We start from the raw sequence: 6000 nt of genomic DNA on the forward strand, positions 1-6000 counted from the left end.
TTTGTATTTTTGGCCTCTACTGTGATATGTTTACATGCATTAATGTTCAAAAAGTGTTATAATTCTCTCATACCGCCTGTGCTGCAGCACCTCTTTTCACCCTCTGTCTGAAACCAGAGCCCAGTCTGCTCTGATTGGTTAGCTGGCTGGCTCTGTGAGCCGCTTAGAGATGTCCCACCCCTTAGCCTATCATGTACAACGTGCTAGTGCTAGCGAATAGAAACGTGAGTGTTGCATAGTGATGGATCTGTTATGGAAGTAAACAAAGGAGTCCAATCAAGGCATTTCAGCCTTCACAGACCATTTGCATGCACAACAAACTATATGGCACACTACAGGAAAGGGAAAACCCTAAATAGAATGACAGAGCCTCTTTAATGCCCTGCAGATTCAACCGATGAGAGTGTTAGACTACCTTGGTGGAAATCTGTGCAAAATAATCTTCTTATTGATGTCTGTTTTCTTAAAAAAAGCTTGACTGAGACATACAAAGTAAAGTGGCTGGAAATAAATCAATTAAGAATGAGAACAAATAATTACCCTCTCGAACTAAGAGATTAGTATCCAAGCAATATCTTATCACCTTCAGGTTATAGGAGGAGATTAGTATGGACTGTCTGAAGTGGGAGACATACAGCAGAAACGTACTTACCGTCGTGAAATGAATCAATAAGTATCAATTAAATCAGACCAGCCTGTAAATATCAAAGGTTGACGTGGAATGTTAACAAAATATAGAAAAAGTTGCCACTAGAAACTCCTAATGTGTTGAGTGTGCCTTAAAAACAGGATAAAATCACCTAGTGTGATGATTATAACCTAAACATAGGCTCAGCCGCTGAAAGTGTATTCAAAATGAAGGCAGCATCTCCGGTTTGCCTGTCATCGCTTTGTTAAACCTCCCCTCAATATTTTTTTTTATTTCCAGGTCACTAATGATGAAGAAATTCCATCAAAGAAATCATTTAAAGGGCACTTCCTGGGAGGATGCTGAGACGCTCCCCTGGGAGACAACTTTTAAATCTTATAGCAGACACAACTTCAAAGGTGGAGCACATAGCAGGCTGCACTTCTATCACTTTTTTTTTTTTTGGTTTTGCATTGTCGAGGCTTCAATATATTCCCTCACTTGTTACTTACAATGTATGTTCCCATTCCTATTACTTTAAATGTATAAGTCATTCACTTGATTTTGAGCAGAATGCACATGTACACACACAAACATACATATAGGTTTTTCTAAGCAAATTGAATTTTCAAACAAAAGAAAATCATATCATAGGATCATTTAAGCGTGTCTGTCGAGTGAGCTTCTATTTGTGACCTGAGTGGAAGGAAAATAAAATAATGAAAGTTATTTGAGCACACGGCTTTGCCACCAGTCTGCTTATTGTATTCCAGTGTCAGGTAGCAGCTGTGTAATCACATGTATCTGCTAGAGGCACTTTTAATCAACAGCTACTGTATATGGAAAGTGCAACAATAGCATCCTGTTAACTCTGAAACCAAGATTCAGACCATCCGTTGCTAATAGCCCTATTCAAACAAGAGCAGCATTATGTTATTAATATTAATGAATTACGCCTCAGCCTCTGTGTTTTTTTCCGCATAATGACATTTCCTGATCCTCTTGTGGCCTGGATACAATTGTGCAAGGTCAAGATTAAATCATTTATCAATGGCTGATTAAGCAAAGCAGAATGTGTTGTTGATGGAAGATTGCACAGAAAGTACAATTCACAAACATTAAAGCCTCTGCAGATCTATTTTAAAAACAGATGTGTTTTTAAGTAAGGATCACTGAGTCTGGCAGAAAGCATCTTTTGATATGGACAGGAAGCCCTTAGACCAGGGGTATTCAACTAAAATTCAACGAGGTCAAGTTAGAGAAAATGTCCCCATGGAAAGGTCCGGAACATCAAAGTTCTAAGTTGCTTTATGAATTAGGGTGATATATATTGAAGTAGCCTGTAGCTTTATCAACGTCTGCATGTAATCAACAGCTGACTGCCAAAGAAAGTACAATTCAAAAACAACAATATTTATTGTCAATTAACATTTAACTATGGATATGTGTAATGTTCCTCTCGGGCTGCATTTAAAAATAAAATAGGAGAAAAATAAATAAAATAGCTTTTGAAAATGTGTGCATCTTAAAAGTGCTTAATTTTAGATAAATAAAATAAAGTGTAGCAGCAGCTTGAGTTTCCCTTTTTCTTTGTTAACCGTTTCACATAATGACTTAACAGCTTCAGCCGATTATAGAACAATATCAGTCTTTACACATCATGACAATTGAACAGTTTTAAAGTTTCTCTTTCTTTCCATCTTACTTTGTTTTAATTCAGTGCGAGAATTGAGCTTGAGCTTGTCCTGCCAGGAGTTTAAATCTGGGCTGTCAGGGCCATTCTCATACACACATGCAGCCATGCAGGTGCTCATTGGTTAGCCTGGAACGATATTTCGTTTTAATTTTGATCCTGGTGGACTGATCATATTGGGCTCTGAGACTGCTTATTTTTTGTGAGCTCAGTTCTGACTTGAGAGGGAATGTTTGGTCAAACACTCTGAACAAATGAGACACACTGGTTCTGTGCTCCCAGTGGGCAGGATGAACATGAATGAGTCCACTCAGGATTAAAAGCTCTGTTCTCACTGTTCACTTTCCTCTTCTTGGAGAGCGCCATGTGTAATTATTTGTCTCTCCCTGTCTGCCACTAACACGCCTGTTCACTCTCCTCTCCGCTTCTCTCCCTGTATCGCTAATTATTCTCTTCACTCACTTTCCTATCTGCCGCGCTCTCATCTCTTCTTCTGTGTTTCTCTCCCTGTATCGCTCACTCGCCCCCTGTCGGCAGTGGTTCAAATAGAATCGCCCCGTCAAAATTGAATTCCCCTATTAATGTATTGATTATAGGTCCAGGTCCGTATAGGTTGGCGTCTGGGTCCGGATCCGGACCGCCTGTTGTCGACCCCTGCTTTAGACCTTTTGCGACAATGTTACACCAGTTCCGCTTCTCTACAAGGTAAAAGCAGGGATATTTACAAATAATTATTGCATGTGAATGGTCTGCAAGGGCTGAAATCCCAAAGTTCCCTCCCACACATGAAACGCCACCTTTTTTACTTCAATAACATAGAGAAATTACTATCCAACACTCCCGCTTGTATTGATTAGCGCTCTTAACACATTGTACATGATAGGTTAAGGGGCGGGACATCACTGAGCGGTTGACCAATCACAACAGATCCGGCTAGCTAACCAATCAGAGCAGACAGAGCTCTGGTTTCAGACATAGGGTGAACAGAGGTGCTGCAGTATGAGTAAACGTTCTCATACAAGCTTTTTGAACATTAAAGCAAACCAAAAAAAAAAACAGCAACCTTTTTTCTGGTGAAAACACTTGTGTGGATTCACAAAAGAGACACATATTGAGAAGTTTGTCTCAGATTTTGCTTCTCGTATTTGACTTGCGACAGTGTTATTATTCCTTTATTAGCAGAATTTTGCTTCATCATCCATCAGACATTGGCAACATATATTTAACCTCATATCAGTCTGAAGCTCACCAACATCAGAGCTGCTAAAGCTAAAAACATTTATCAGGGTGTGTAATTACATCCAGGCGTCGTCATGTACTTTCGCAAAAAAACACAGGAAATGATGTTTCTGTGGTTTGAAGTTAAGTTTCCGCATCTAAAAAGGTGCAACTTGAGTGATGGTGTTAAACGGCTTTACAGAAATACGACAACATATTGAAGATAGAATTATTGACAAGTCTCTTTCATACAGTGCTTAAACGACAGAAGCAATAGCAGCTTGGCTCAAAATATGTTTTCAAAAACAAGAGAAAATCTTGATTCAGACGAAATTATTAAAAAACCATGTCGAGTATACTTTACTTTATAAAAACACCAGCACCTCAGCCTTTGACAGTGCAGTTCACCGGCAGTGTAAGGCAAATTAAAGTGTTTGATAATGTCCATAAGAAAATAAACCAAATCTGTCAGTGTTATGCCACCTGCTTTCTCATGAACAGTTTTACACAGCCAATACAAATATTTGAGTTGTGTTTTCGCTGCCTCACTGATGTGTGAACTTCTTTGAAATCCAGCTGTTTTCACAATCTTGAGTCAGACTTCAGCTCCAGTGCACCTCAACACTCTCTCATGTAGCAGCACATCAGCAGCCAGTCTCACTGAGATATTACACATTCTCCGCCTGTCTTCCTTTCGCTTTTTCCCCCTCTTCATCATCCAGTTCTACACCTGCTGCATTATATAACAAAAAAACGTCAACACGTAAAAGAAATAACTGGAAGGTATGCCACAGAATATCAAATCAATGCACTTGCTTCTGGCCAGGTTTGCTCATCAATCACTTCATATTGCTCTGAGTTCAGTGACAGAAACAGAAACTCCCTCTTGAAGACATTAACCCTTGCTGGCATGTCGTTTTAGCATTTTAAGAAAAGTTTCAGACACTGTTATGTAATGTAGCACACACAATCCACCTTAAATTGGCAATTTTTTGTATTTGTAATTAAAACCATGAAAACAATTCCTTACTGTGTTAGAATGTACACGTGTAGACATGCAAGACACCGAAGATGCACCATTTGAAAACAATTTCTGATCAAAGGTGTATGTATGTACAATGCAGCCAAGGCATATATCTCAATAATGAAACCCCAAGTGTAAAGCATAAGTCTGCAACACGATGCCTCCATGCATCATTAAATATGAAACAGGTTCCATCCTGTTAGTATGCTTCTGTCTGGCAAAGCAACACAGTCCAGTTTCCCTTGAGCTCCACCAAGAGTCCAGTGATTGAACTCACATGATAAGCTCCGCTCCTACTCTTTATGAGTGGATAAAGGTAGAGCAGCCTGCAGTGTGTGTGTGTGTGTGTGTGTGTGTGTGTGTGTGTGTGTGTGTGTGTGTGTGTGTGTGTGTGTGTGTGTGTGTGTGTGTGTGTGTGTGTGTGTGTGTGTGTGTGTGTGTGTGTGTGTGTGTGTGTGTGTGTGTGTGTGGTCTAACATTACTATACTTGTGGGGACCTAAATCTGTTTACATGGTCACGTGTGGGGACTGGCTTCCCTTATGGGGACAAATTGGAGGTCCCCATGAGGGGAATCATTCATTTTAGGGTGAAGACTTGGTTAGGTTTAGGATTAGGGTTAGGGTTTGGGTTAGGCATGTGTTGGTTATGGTTAAGGTTAGGGTAAGTCTCCAGGAAATGCATGTAAGTCAATGTAATGTCCCCTGAAGTGATGTATACATGGTATGTGTGTGTGTGTGTGTGTGTGTGTGTGTGTGTGTGTGTGTGTGTGTGTATATGCTTGGATAAGTGTCTCACATTGAGACATTAAACTTTATTGCATGCCAACGACCAACGCTCCAACAATTTCTAATGTAGCCCCTGATGTGTTCACACAGATTTTTTATTTTTAGTTTTTTTGGCTGCTTCACTTAACTACCATAGCAACACTTTCAAATATCATCTAGTTGCAAAACAAAAAACGACGCAGTAAATTAGGAAGCGAATCAGCCACAAGACTTTAAAAGATGCATGCAGCAGTCATATATTTCACACACCACAAACTCTGCATCACATGAAGGAAAAGTAGCACTTTGTCTCGCCCTCACCTTGCCTGTGCAGCCTGACGTAGAGTTCCAGATGGGTGGTTCACAGACGACTGATACTTCAGGTTGTGGATGCTCTGCTGGAGTGCACACGGCAGTGAGTAGCAGCACCAAGAGTGGAGGGGAGGAAAAGAGACTGGGCGAAGGAGCAAATGCTGAATTATGGATTTGGAGGCGGGGGAGAGAGAGGGATTCCTCTGCAGCTCTTACTCCCCAGATCGCAGAGTGTGAATCATCTTCTGCATGGATCAAATGGCACCGTCCACTGAAGGGCTGGGTCTGCGCAGTGAGCAGAACAGAGGGTATCTTCCTGGGCTGGGAAGGGGGGGGGGGGGAGTTATGCTATATGAGAAG

The 6000-nt window shown here is 40.7% G+C and overlaps 1 protein-coding gene across 1 annotated transcript in view; it reads right to left on the minus strand.

The window, feature by feature from the left end:
- LOC117537615 (cadherin-18) overlaps nt 1-5752 on the minus strand; it is a 183349-nt gene extending 177597 nt beyond the window's left edge. Inside the window, exon 1 of the mRNA XM_034202897.1 lies at nt 5650-5752. The gene's annotated coding sequence lies outside the window, so the exon portion shown is untranslated. The remainder of the gene's footprint in view (nt 1-5649) is intronic.
- Between the last annotated feature and the right edge of the window lie 248 nt (nt 5753-6000).

The sequence above is a fragment of the Gymnodraco acuticeps genome, unplaced genomic scaffold, assembly GCF_902827175.1.
Source record: "Gymnodraco acuticeps unplaced genomic scaffold, fGymAcu1.1, whole genome shotgun sequence".
In the NCBI taxonomy this organism is placed as follows: domain Eukaryota; kingdom Metazoa; phylum Chordata; class Actinopteri; order Perciformes; family Bathydraconidae; genus Gymnodraco; species Gymnodraco acuticeps.